This window comes from Peromyscus californicus, unplaced genomic scaffold (genome assembly GCF_007827085.1).
Source record: "Peromyscus californicus insignis strain IS unplaced genomic scaffold, ASM782708v3 Scaffold_5__1_contigs__length_169319896, whole genome shotgun sequence".
Lineage (NCBI taxonomy): Eukaryota > Metazoa > Chordata > Mammalia > Rodentia > Cricetidae > Peromyscus > Peromyscus californicus.
This window is the reverse complement of record NW_026294573.1, coordinates 87367040-87379174: the sequence shown is the minus strand read 5'-3', so window position 1 is coordinate 87379174 and position 12135 is coordinate 87367040. Positions and strand designations below refer to the sequence as shown.

Genomic DNA, 12135 nt, shown 5'->3' with positions numbered 1-12135 from the left:
CATTAGCTGGGTGGTAGCAGAGGTAGGCGGATCTCTGAGTTCAGGGCCAGCCTGGTCTACATAGTGAGTTCCAGGACAGCCAGAGCTGTTATGCAGAGAAAAACAAACAACAACAAAACAAAACAAATATATATGTATAGAACGTTTTGATTTTGCTTGATGTCCTTGTACAGAAGCCATGTTATTTTCTCTGTAACATTCCAATTAAAAAATAGTTGAGAATAACTTGTTTTATGTGTGTGAATGCTTTGCCTGCATGTATCCATGTACATCGCTTGTGTGCCTGATGCCAGCTGAGGTCTGATCCCACAGAATTGGAGTTACAGATGGTTGTGAGCCACTCTGTGGGTACTGGGAACTGAACTTGGGTCTTCTGCAGGAGCAGTGCTCTTAACTGCCAAGCCATTTCTCCAGTCCCTGTACTGTTTCAATTTTAATATATGTGCTGCCAAACTACATACTTTTCACTTTGACTTTCATCAAACTGAAACAGGCCAGCACTATAACAAAGAGACTTCTCAGTACCTCCTTGAGATCCAAATGGGAAGATATTTACAGCTAATAGCAACTACAAAACAGTTTCCAGTCCCAACCCAACATCTGTTTATCTGGATTCCTGATGCACAGCATGAGGCTTATTGAACAAATGAATGAATGAGCGAGTGGATGAGATCCTAACCAACATGTTTTTTATATCCTAGTGGGTGCTCCTTGTGAGAAGCAGGTATCTGTTCAATGGGGATATGCAGAGATTCTGAAAGTTGAGTGTCAATGGGTGTTAGCAGAGACTTTTGCCCCCACAGAATCAGCTTTGGCCACTAGGTTTATCTTCCAGTCTAGGGAGGGAATTTCCTCTGCTGCATTCCTGATTGGGGCTCTTCTAGCCCTTAATGTTCCTTCTATTGATAACACACTCATTACTTTCAGAGTTAGTGGGCTGTTGTTGGGAGATAATTTCCTGGCAGATGCTAAGCTTTATCTATGTCAGTTAGAAGTCTTAGTTTAAAAACTGAGGACTCACGAGGTGGCGGTGGTACACACCTTTAATCCCAGCACTCGGAAGGCAGAGCCAGGCGGGATCTCTGTGAGTTCAAGGCCAGCCTGATCTACAGAGCAAGATCCAGGACAGGCACCAAAACTACATGGAGAAACCTTGTCTTGAAAAAAAAAGAAAAAGAAAAAAAAACTGAGGACTCTTTGTGCATATTTAAATTGATTTATTTTTATTTCATGTACATTAGTATTTTGCCATGGATGTTAGGTCCCCAGGAACTGGAGTTACAGACAGTTGTGAGCTGCCATGTGGGTGCTGGGAATTGAACCAGGGTTCTCTGGAAGAGTAGTCAGTGCCCTTAACCACTGAGCCATCTCTCCAACCTCTCTTTGTGCATATTTTATTCATTTTTTCCATCATCTCATTTTGCACCAGAGCAAAACTGTCACCTAACCAAGTGGCAAAATAAGTAACTTCAATAAATAGCTATGTTAAATAAATTTTGGAGTTAGCACATGTAATAATTGCTTTTCACATTGCTGTCACAATATACTTGACAGAAGATAGACTTCCTGCCAGGTGGTGGCGGCGGCGGCGGCGGCGGCGGCGGCGGCGGCGGCGGCGGCGCACGCCTTTAATCCCAGCACTCGGGAGGCAGAGCCAGGCAGATCTCTGTGAGTTCGAGGCCAGCCTGGGCTACCAAGTGAATTCCAGGAAAGGCGCAAAGCTACACAGAGAAACCCTGTCTTGAAAATCAAAAAAAAAAAAAAAAAAAAAAAGATAGACTTCCTGATTTGTGTTGGAGACTCCAGTCTCCAGTAGGTTTAAGTACAACTACAAACTAAGTTATTATTAGTGTCCTATCCCCCAAAACACTCTGCTCTGGGATATAACCTCTTTGAGAAGTGCCTTAGGCTTCTGGCAGCTGATACTTCCAAACTGGTATCTGTAGTCAGACCTGTCCCTGGGCCTCACCTGTAATCCACCTACTTCCTGCTCATCTCCACCGGGCTATCTAAACAACACCTCTTCCTTGACATGACTCAGAGACATCATCTTCTACCTAAACCTGTTCTTCTTTTCTTTCTCTAAACACTGGGCAATGCCACCCATCAATCACCCAAGCCACAGACCTGGGAGTCATTTGTAACTTCTCCCCAAGAACAATCCTCCCCGCAAGATTTTCCAACTCTGCTTTCTAAATATTCTCATTTCTCCCTAGCCACCTTTTGGGTTCAGGCCAACATCATCCAGGGTGTGATAGGTTAAAAATAACCATAAATTCATTGTTGAGTATTCCATTATGGCTGGCCTTATAAATTATTTTGTTCATTTGAATGTAGCAGAGGTTACAGTGGAACTTCTGAATTGAAGTTCAAAAGGACTCAGTTTCTCCTCTCGTCTTTTTCAACCACTGCCATTACAGCAGGAAATCCTAGCCAGCTCACCTGAGAGACACAGCACATCCAGCAGCTAGCACCAAATGGCATGCATATGAGTACTGGGGGATATCTGATCACACTGTGTGAAGATGTGTCTCTGTCCTTCCTCATCTGCCTAAGGCACTTTCTGATTGGTTTAATAAAGAGCTGAACAGCCAATAGCTAGGCAGGAAAGGATAGGTGGGACTTCCGGGCAGAGAGAGGAACTCTGGGAAAGAATCTGAGGCTGGAGGACTCGCCAGTCAGACACGGAGGAAGTCAGACATTAAGTACTGAAGAGAGGTAATGAGTCATGTGGCAGAATGTAGATTAATATAAACAGGTTAATTTAAGTTTTAAGAGTTAGTCGGGAACAAGCCTAAGCTAAGGCCAAGCTCTCATAATTAATAAAAAGTCTCGGTGTCATTATTCAGAAGCTGGGGGTCCAAAAAAGTCTGACTACATATGAGTGAGACTGTTTTATACTATCTAGCCCTCAATAAGCCATCACCTGGTGGAAACCACAAGAAGAGTCGTCAGAAAAGTGGTCTAGGTAAGCAAACCCAATTTCTCATCCTCAGAATCATAAGCAAATAAACAAATGCCATTTTAAGGCATTAAGCTTTTAGGTGGTTTGTTATGCCCATTAAACAATGAATATCCAAGGTGAAATCCAAATTCCTCATCCAGTCTCTAAGGCTTTTCATATATATGTGTGTGTGTATCTTTACCCTCTCTGCCGCTATGCTACCTGATTCAACACGTGGCTGTTTGTTACCTTGGAATCTTGGCACACCATCCTTACATTCTGTCCTGGTTAGTATTGTCACTGGACAGGATCTAGAACCCTGAAAAAACAAACCTTTGTGCACATGAGGGAGTGTCTAGATAGATCAACCGAGGTGGGTTTCTAGATCTATCAATTCCAGTCTGGGGTCGTGAAGCAAATGAAAAAGAGAAAGTAAGCTGATTGTCAATATCCATCACCCTTTCTTTATTGACTGTGGATGCAGTGTAACCAGCTGCTTCCTGTTTCTACACCCATGCCATCCCCGCCATGATAAACTATATCATTCAGTTAGCTTCATGTTGTTGTGATAAAAGACCACGACTAAAAGCAGCTGAGTGGGGGAAGGGTTTATTTCAGCTTATGCTTGTAGTTCATCATGAAGGGAAGTCAGGGTGCAGAAACTCAAGGAAGGAACCCAAAGGCAGGAACTGAAGCAGGAGCCGTGAAGGAATGCTGCTTCCTGGCTTGCTCAGTCTGCTTTCTTATAGATGGGGCACCACTCACAGTGGGTTGAGCCCTCCCACATCCGATCATCTATTTTTAAAAAACGCTCCACAGGCTTGCCACAGGCCAATTTTTTGAAGCATTTATCTAATTATTCTTTATCATTAAAAAATTAGGAGTTAGCTATCAGGGTAAGAACCTGAATGATCAGAGAAGCCACCAGGGACCTCCTATCTTTTCTGTTTCTCCATCCAAAAGGACTGAGATCCTCTCTAAGTTCCACCTTACTACTTCCTGTCTCTCTATCTGTCCTCAGTCCTCCAAAACCTCTGTGGTTAATTTTGGTCAGCTAGCTGTTACCTCAGTCCTCTGATTCAAAACAAACTTCATTGTCAAAATGCAATCGAAATGTCACACAACACTTTCTCTTTCTGGACGACCCTAGCTTATGTCAAGCTGACAAAAAACTAACCAGCAGATAGACATATCCCTCAAGCTGTGAGCCAAAACAATCCCTCTGTTTCTTAAGGTGATTTTGTCAGGTTTTTGTCTCAGCAACACATAAAGTAACTAATCCATATCTCTTTACCTATTTTGTCTGGCTGTGTGCCCTCAGCTCACAGGCTACCTTCCTGTCTACCCACTAAGTCTTTGGAGTCATTCTTCTCTGCCAGGCCAGGTCAGTGATTCTCCTTCTGTGCTTTCAAAGCTCCTGCACGTTCCCTATAGTGGAGTTTTTCCCTTCTCCTTCTTTCTTTTTGTTTTTTTTTTTGAGGCAGAGTCTCACTATATAACCCTGGCTAGCCTAGAACTGGCTATGTAGACCAGGCTGGCCTTGAACTCACAGAGATCTGCCTATATCTGCCTCCTGAGTGCTAGGGTTAAGGACATGCACCACCATGCTCTGCTTTAAAAAAAAAAAAAGCAGGATCTTATGTATCTGAGGTTGACCCTTGACCCTCCTACCTCCACCTACTCTGAGTGCCGACATTACAGAAATGCACTATCACACCCGGATTCATATGGTGTTGGGGATGGAACCCAGGACTTCAGACATGCCAGGCAAGCACTCTACAACCTGAGCTATGTCTCCAGCCACTTGGAGTTTAAATTTTGTTTTGATTTTTGGATTGATTTTACTTTACATGTGTGAATATATAGCCTGCATAGCATGTATGTGCACCATGTATGTGCCTGTTGAATCTCCCGGGACTGGGGTTATGGATACTTATCAGCCACCGTATGGGTGCTGGGAACTGAACCAGAGTCCTCTGCTAGAGCAACAAGTATTCTTTGTTTTTAATTAATTTATTTATTTTTATTTTACATCCTGACCACAGTTTCCCCTCCCTTCTCTCCTCCCATTTCCTCCCCCTCTGTTCCCACCTGCAACAAGTACTCTTAACCTCTTGGCCATCTCTGCAGCCTTACTTGCTGAGCGCTTTTGATGAAAGAATGGAAGATGAAGAATCTTGGAGGGAATTAGAATAGGTTCTAGAATACTTTGAGGGTAATAAGCAACACGATCTCACGCACACGCTTCCAAGGCCCTCATCTCCTATCCCCGCCACCTACACTCCTAGTGCCTAGGACGCCACCTTTACACTTTACATAAATACAATCCGAGCTCTTGGTTCTTTACTGCCTGAGTTGTTTGGTTCTCTCCTGGTTCACCCAGTTTGGTCATGCTCCTCCTATGGAGTGAACTGGTCATGAAAGCCTCTGGGGAAGAGCTCGGGGCTCATCTGGTATGCCTCAAGTGGAGAGGCCTCTTTCCCCCAGGGTCCTGACCTTGTCACCGGGGACCTATGTGTCTGAGTTTGTTGGCACTGGCAGAGTGCCTAGCCCTCTTAAAGGTGACACAGTTGAAGCTAGTTATCCTGTGAAAACATCACAGGAGGAAACGAAGCCATAATGTTGATAGCCTTGTTCCTCCCAGAATCTGAGCAGACTGAAGTTGGATGACTTTGAGCCCAGACACCAGCAATTCTGGACCAGGGTGTGAACAGTGAGGAACAGGGCACAGAGCCTTGCCAGGCAGGGGGTGAAGGCTCTTCTGCCATCGAAGAGCACCTCGGCTGGAGAAGGAGAATGCTCCCTAAAATACTTTCTAAAAAACATTTACAAAGAATAAGCTTAGCCCGGCAGTGGTGGTGCACGCCTTTAATCCCAGCACTCAGGAGGCAGAGGCAGGCGGATCTCTGTGAGTTCAAGGCCAGCCTGGTCTACAGAGTGAGATCCAGGACAGGCACCAAAACTACACAGAGAAACCCTGCCTCGAAAAACAAAAACAAAAAACAAAAAACAAAAAACAAAAAAAGAATAAGCTTAAGGGCCTGGGGTGTAGCTCAGGGCAGAATGAGCCTGACATGCTCAAGACCTGAGTTCAGTCTTTATCACTGAAAAGTCGTGAACAGGGTGGGTTACAGAGCAGGCTCTTCGCAAAATCCCAGTTTGTATAATCAGTGCTCCCTCCCGTATCATGTGGGATGGGCTAAGAATTCCTTATCACACTGTAAATTCACTTGTTGTAGGTTTTTGCACTTGTAAACTGCATGAAATTCATTGCTAAGGGGAAGCAGATGTCATAAGAAGAAATTTTGCATTGGGCATATCTGTAATCCCAGCTTCTTAGAGGCTGAGGCAGGAGGATCACAAATTTAAGGCTAGCCTGGGCTAACATTTTTTTTAAAAAGGGGACTGAGCTTATTGATAGAGCATGTGTCTAGCGTGTGGGGGGCCCTGAGTTCAGTCTCCAGCATTGAAAACAACGACGACGACAACAAACAAACAAACAACAACAACAAAATCCAGGAGTGTTTTCACTCACTGTCCCTGTGCCCAAAGCCAGCTTCTCCCGGGGATTCTCGTGGCTCGCTTTCCCCAGAGTCTTCCTAGGCCTTCCCTCCTAGACCAGCACCACCACAAGCTCTCACTCCTCTTGTTCAAGCTCACTCTGGAGCCAAGGGGTCTCAGAAATAAAAGGATTCACTATGGGGTTACAGATGGCAGCCCCCCAAAGAAGCAGACCCTGGGACAAGCCCCTACAACCACCAGCAGCAGAACTAGGTGGCAGTTAGAAACCGTTTGCTGGACATAGTAGTTAAGGGGAAACTTGGAGATGGAGGACATAAGTTGTTTATATTAAATCTACGTTGGCTGTGCCGAGGAGACATGTATAAAGCGGCTTTTGTTCTTGGCCTAGAGTTTGTTTGTAAACTAATTAACCTCTTCATCTCTCCCCCCCTGTTGTCCAACACTTGAAATTAAATTTAGGTCACTTTTTCTACATTATATAGTATTTAATTGATTGACATAGAGTCTTGCTAGCTTCCTCATGCTGGACTTGAACCCTGTGGCCCAGATAGGCCTTGAACTTGGGATCCTCCTGTCTCAATCTTCCAAAGAGCTGGCATCATGGACCTGTACCACCAGGTCCAGCAACTTTGGATCTTTCTTGTAGCTCTTATCACTACTGACACTCTATTGTATTTGTCTACGGAGATGACTTTGTTCCTCTTGACCGTTGTAGCTCCAGTGCTTAAACAGGGCAGGTACACAGATAATTACCCAATAAATCTGTTGAAGGACTGTAACGTGACAAGGTATCCTTTCTTCTCTGATCAAAGGGTTTCCTGCTTTTGTAAGCCCTCAAGTTCAAGTACCACCCGCCTTAAGCCCACCAAGGTTCACCCACAGAAAGAGACACTCACGGTCACCACTTCCTCCTTATATAGCCTAAAGATGAAGTGACTATACACTTATTTATGTTATTTAATTGATTTTTATTAACAATTCTAGAACGAGGCAACATCTCATTCTATAAAATGGACGGACTGAGTAGATGAGGCTTGCTTTGAGAGTTACAGAAAGCAGAAATAAAGTCATTTCAAAGTTATTGTCCTTGTAGAGTCAAAACAGAGGGAAATTCCTAGTTAACTGAGCTACATCTGGCTTGTGTGGGTTAATAAGTGATTATGTGGCTTTCTTTCTGTCACATAATCTCTTTTTTTTATCCTTGTCTCTTGTTTTCTTGGAAGTTCCAGACAAACGAGTTTGTGATGAGTTAGTTTCAGTTTGCTAGTGAGCTTAAGCAGCTCCGTTTGGTTTTCCACGCAGGTCTGTTGGCGCCTATGTGGGAGCTAGTCCAAAATGACGATCTCACAGTGCCCACCTGGGAAAGAGCAAACTGTGTTCACGTTCTTTCCCTTCCTCCTTCCTCTTTCCTCCTTCCTTGACTTGGTAGCCTTGCCTAATAAAAAAGTTGCCACTGCTTAGAGCATTCTTTAGTTCAGAGGGCTTATTTGTGTCCTAGTTATGGGGTGACTGCTAAAAATACAGATTCTAGGTTCTCCCACAGACTTAGTGAATAATTTCTGTTGTAGAATATTACCTTAACGAGGCAAAGATGTGTTACGTTTGTTTAAGCTGTGGAATATTACTTTAACTGTGTAAAGGTGTGTTACATTTGTTTATGCTGAATTTGTTTCATTATGTAGAGATGTGTTACCGGTTCACCTTGCCCACCTAAGGCACTTGACTGGTCTAATAAGGAGCTGAATGGCCAATAGTTAGGCAGTAGAGAGATAGGCTGGAGAATAATTAGGGGGAGAAATCTAGGCAAGAGAGAAGGAGAATGAGGGAGAAAGATAAGGACTCTCCTGGGGCCAGAAGCCAGGCAGCCAGCAGCTGGACATGGAGACAGCAGGAAAATAAGACAGACAGACAGACAGAAGGAAGGAAGGGGAAAAAAGGAAGAAAGATAAAAAGCCCCGAAGCAAAATGTAGATAAACAGATTAAAATAAGAGCTAAGCTAAGGCCAAGCATTCTAAACTATTAATAAGTCTCCATGTCATGATTTGGGAGCTGGTTGGTGGCCGGAAAGAAAGCCACTTCTCACCACCCCCACCTTTCATCCCCCAGTGATTCTAAGGCCACCTAATGTGTCAGAGCCACAGCCTGGGAGTTTCTGAGTGTGGCAGGCCTGGTGTCTTGCAGGCCCTGCTGTACTTTCCAGGGGTGGGGGTCATTTGTAACTTCTTCCTCTCTTCCTCATTCAAGAGTCATCACCCAAGCCTTTTCGGGTTGGCCTCCTATCTATCCTAAAAATCAAAGCCTGCCTGTTCCTCTCTAGCCACCACCTTCGTTCAGGCCAACATCATCCAGAGTGTAATATGCTAAACATGACCTCAGAAGGCTTGTGCGTTCTTCCTTAGGGCTGGCGGTGGGACACATACACCCTGCTTTCTAAACGCAAATCCACTCACCACTCAGCCCTCTGCTATCCTAGCCCCTCTGCCTGGAAGCGTGTCTGGTGGTTTGCCTGTGGCTCTGTAGTCCCCTCTTAGGGGTACTCCCAACGACGGCGTCCAGTTTCCCTCAAGGACCTCATGGAGTATCTTTCTCTGCCCCCCCACAGCTTCTTCTTTTGAACAACAGCCACAGCAAACAACTAACAATTCCTAATTACCATGGCCTGCTTCTGTCTCTGCTTCATTGGAGGATGGCTGCGGTTTGAGGATGTTGTCTCCACCTCCCCCTGGAATGCAGCAGACCACCTTTATTTTAAAAGAACTTTTATTTATTGTTTGTTGAGATTTATTTTTTCAACTGTGTGTTTCCATGTTGGTATGTGCACATCACCTCCCCAGGTGATGGTGGAGGTCAGTGGATTCCCTAGGGCTCCAGTTACAGGTGCTGGTGTGTTGGGAACAGAACTCAGATCCTGTACAAGAGCAGTGCTCACTCCTAACCATGGAACCATCTCTCCAGCTCTCTAGGCTACTTTTTTTCCTCTTTTTTAATTTGGATGCCAGGGCCACAGTACCCTCCCCTCCAAGAACCTCTCATAATTTGCATTCTTAAACTTGCAATGAGTACATTCCAGGACCTCATGTGTAATAAAGGCATTTCTCATGCCTGGTCCATGCTAAACCCCCAAACTAAGCACTTCACAGATATGATTGCATTTAACTCTTGAAACAGTCCTCTAAGTGAGATATATTACTACCCCACGGTAGCAACGAGGAGAGCGAGACCAGAAGAACCAGACAACCTTACCAAGGACCGACAGCTGCAGGCGGTATAACCAATAGCCCTACATTCCTATGTTCTCTCCATGTCACTTGTTGTATAATATTTGTGTATCTGAGTGGTCTTGTGTCTGTACTGGGAGGATGGCTCCACTCACTACTACTCTGAGTGGCTGTATTCACATCTGGGGCTAAACCAGAGCTGCAAAGGCAAGGCTTTATCCTCTTTACATGGTTTAGAGGGTTTTCAGAGTAGAGAAGCCGGAGCCCCCAAGAGGCCTGCTTTGTGCTAGGAACAGTTTTTCCCACACATGTCAGGCATGCTGGGTTGCATGCCCAGCAGAGGGCTCCTTTGGGCTCAGTCTGATACATAAGAGAGGCGGGGGCGACTCAAGCACGCCTTAACAGTTAGTTGTTCTTGGAATGGGTGTTTTGGTTTTCTTCCTCCCTTACATGCTTACTTGCATATTCCATTTTTATCCAAAATAGATATACATGACTGTTTTTTAAAAAATCAATTAAAAAAAGAAAAACCCCCAAATAATCAAATTCAGAAAGTTTGAGTGCAAATACACTACTTGGAAAATCAGCCTTCTCAATGGGTCTCAATCTGTTGTAACTTAAAACTTACTCATCCTAGTAGCCCGAAGTCACAGTACTTGGGTCTTGTTATCATTGCCATCAATCAGCCACTGCAATTCCACAAAACAGTAACCAGGGGTGGGATGGCTCAGGAGGTGAAGGCACTTGCTGCCAAGTCTGGTGACCTCAGTTCAATTTCCAGGACCCTCATGGTGGAAGGAGGGATCCCATTGCTGCTGGTTTCCTCTGGTTTATGAGTGCACTGTGATACATGCACTTCCATGTATTCACACACACACACACACACACACACACACACACACACACACACACTGTGGTAGTTTGAATGTAATTGGCCCCCATAATCTCATAGGGAGTGGCACCATTAGGAGGTGTGGCTTCACTGGAGTGGGTATGGCCTTGTTAGAGGAAGTGTGTTACTGTAGGGGCAGGCTTTGAGGTTTCTTACCCTCAGGATACTGCCCAGTGTGTCCGTTGACTTCCTGTAGCCTGCAAGATATAGAACTCTCAGCTCCAGCACCACACCTGCCTGCATGCTGCCGTGCTCACCATGATGATGATAATGGACTGAGCCTCTGAAACTGTGAGCCCCCTCAATTAAATGTTTTCTTTATAAGACTTGCCATGGTCATGGTGTCTCTTCACAACAATAAAAACTCTAACTAAGACACACACACACACACACACACACACACACACACTGAATAAACGTGATTAAAAAAATGTGCTGCCGGGCAGTGGTGGCACATGCTTTTAATCCCAGTACTTGGGAGGAGGAAGAAGTAGGCAGATCTCTGAGTTCGAGGCCAGCCTGTTCTACAAAGCTAGTTCTAGGACATCCATGGTTAACAGAGAAACTGTCTCGAAAAACAAAAACAAAACAAAACAAAGAAACAAAAATATTTTTTTAAATGTGTCATAATAAGCACATGCCTTTAATACCAGCACTCAGGAGACAGAGCCAGGCGGATCTCTGTGAGTTCAAGGCCAGCCTGGTCTGCAGCGCGAGATCCAGGACAGGCACCAAAACTACACGGAGAAACTCTGTCTCAAAAAAACAAAACAACAACAACAAAAAAGTGTCATAATAGTGCTTTCCCCGACTGTTAGCAGTGCTCAGCTGCTGTGTGCCCAACACTGTTCATGCTTTTTGATTTGTTATAGTCTTGTTTTGAGACAGCGTCTCACTCTGTAGCTCTGGCTGGCCTGGAACTTGCTATGTAGTAAATCAGGCTGCTTCTAACTCACAGAAATCAGCCAGGTTCTGCCTCCTGAGCGCTGGGACTAAAGGTGTGTGCCAACACTTACAGCTTGTATTTTGATTTTGTGTGTCTTTGAGATAGGGTCTTATGTAGCCCATGCTGGCCTCGAACTTCCTATGTTCGAGGATGATCTTGAACTCCTGATCTTCTTCCCACCTCCATCTCTCAAGTAATAGGATTATAGATTTGTGCCACCCCACCTGACTCATTTTATGTGCTTTCATTTATCTACTCCTCAACCCAAATAGGTGAGAGAGAGAGAGATTCTCAATCCCCGTTGACAATCAAGACCACTGAGGGGCTGAGAGGGGAGCCTGGAATTAAAACATCTGCCTAAAGCTGCCTCTCAAACTGGCTGTTAAACAAAGCACTCAGCAAAAGCTCGACACTTGGTAAGTGCTCACTAAAGTTTCCTTCAGCCACTAGAATACTGGTTGTTCGTTGGTTGGTTGGTTGAAAAACTCAGGCACAACACACCTTAAGTGTACAAAGAGCCCAAGCCTGCTAACGCGGGCTGGACCAGAGTGGCGCGGGTTAGCGCGCGGGCGCAGCCTGGGGGCGGGGCCAGAGAAGGCGGGGCCTGGAAGG

General features: G+C 44.9%; 1 pseudogene; it reads right to left on the bottom strand.

Moving 5' to 3' along the window:
• Positions 1–128: 128 nt before the first annotated feature.
• On the bottom strand, positions 129–227 carry LOC128098047 (uncharacterized; annotated as a pseudogene).
• Positions 228–12135: the final 11908 nt, after the last annotated feature.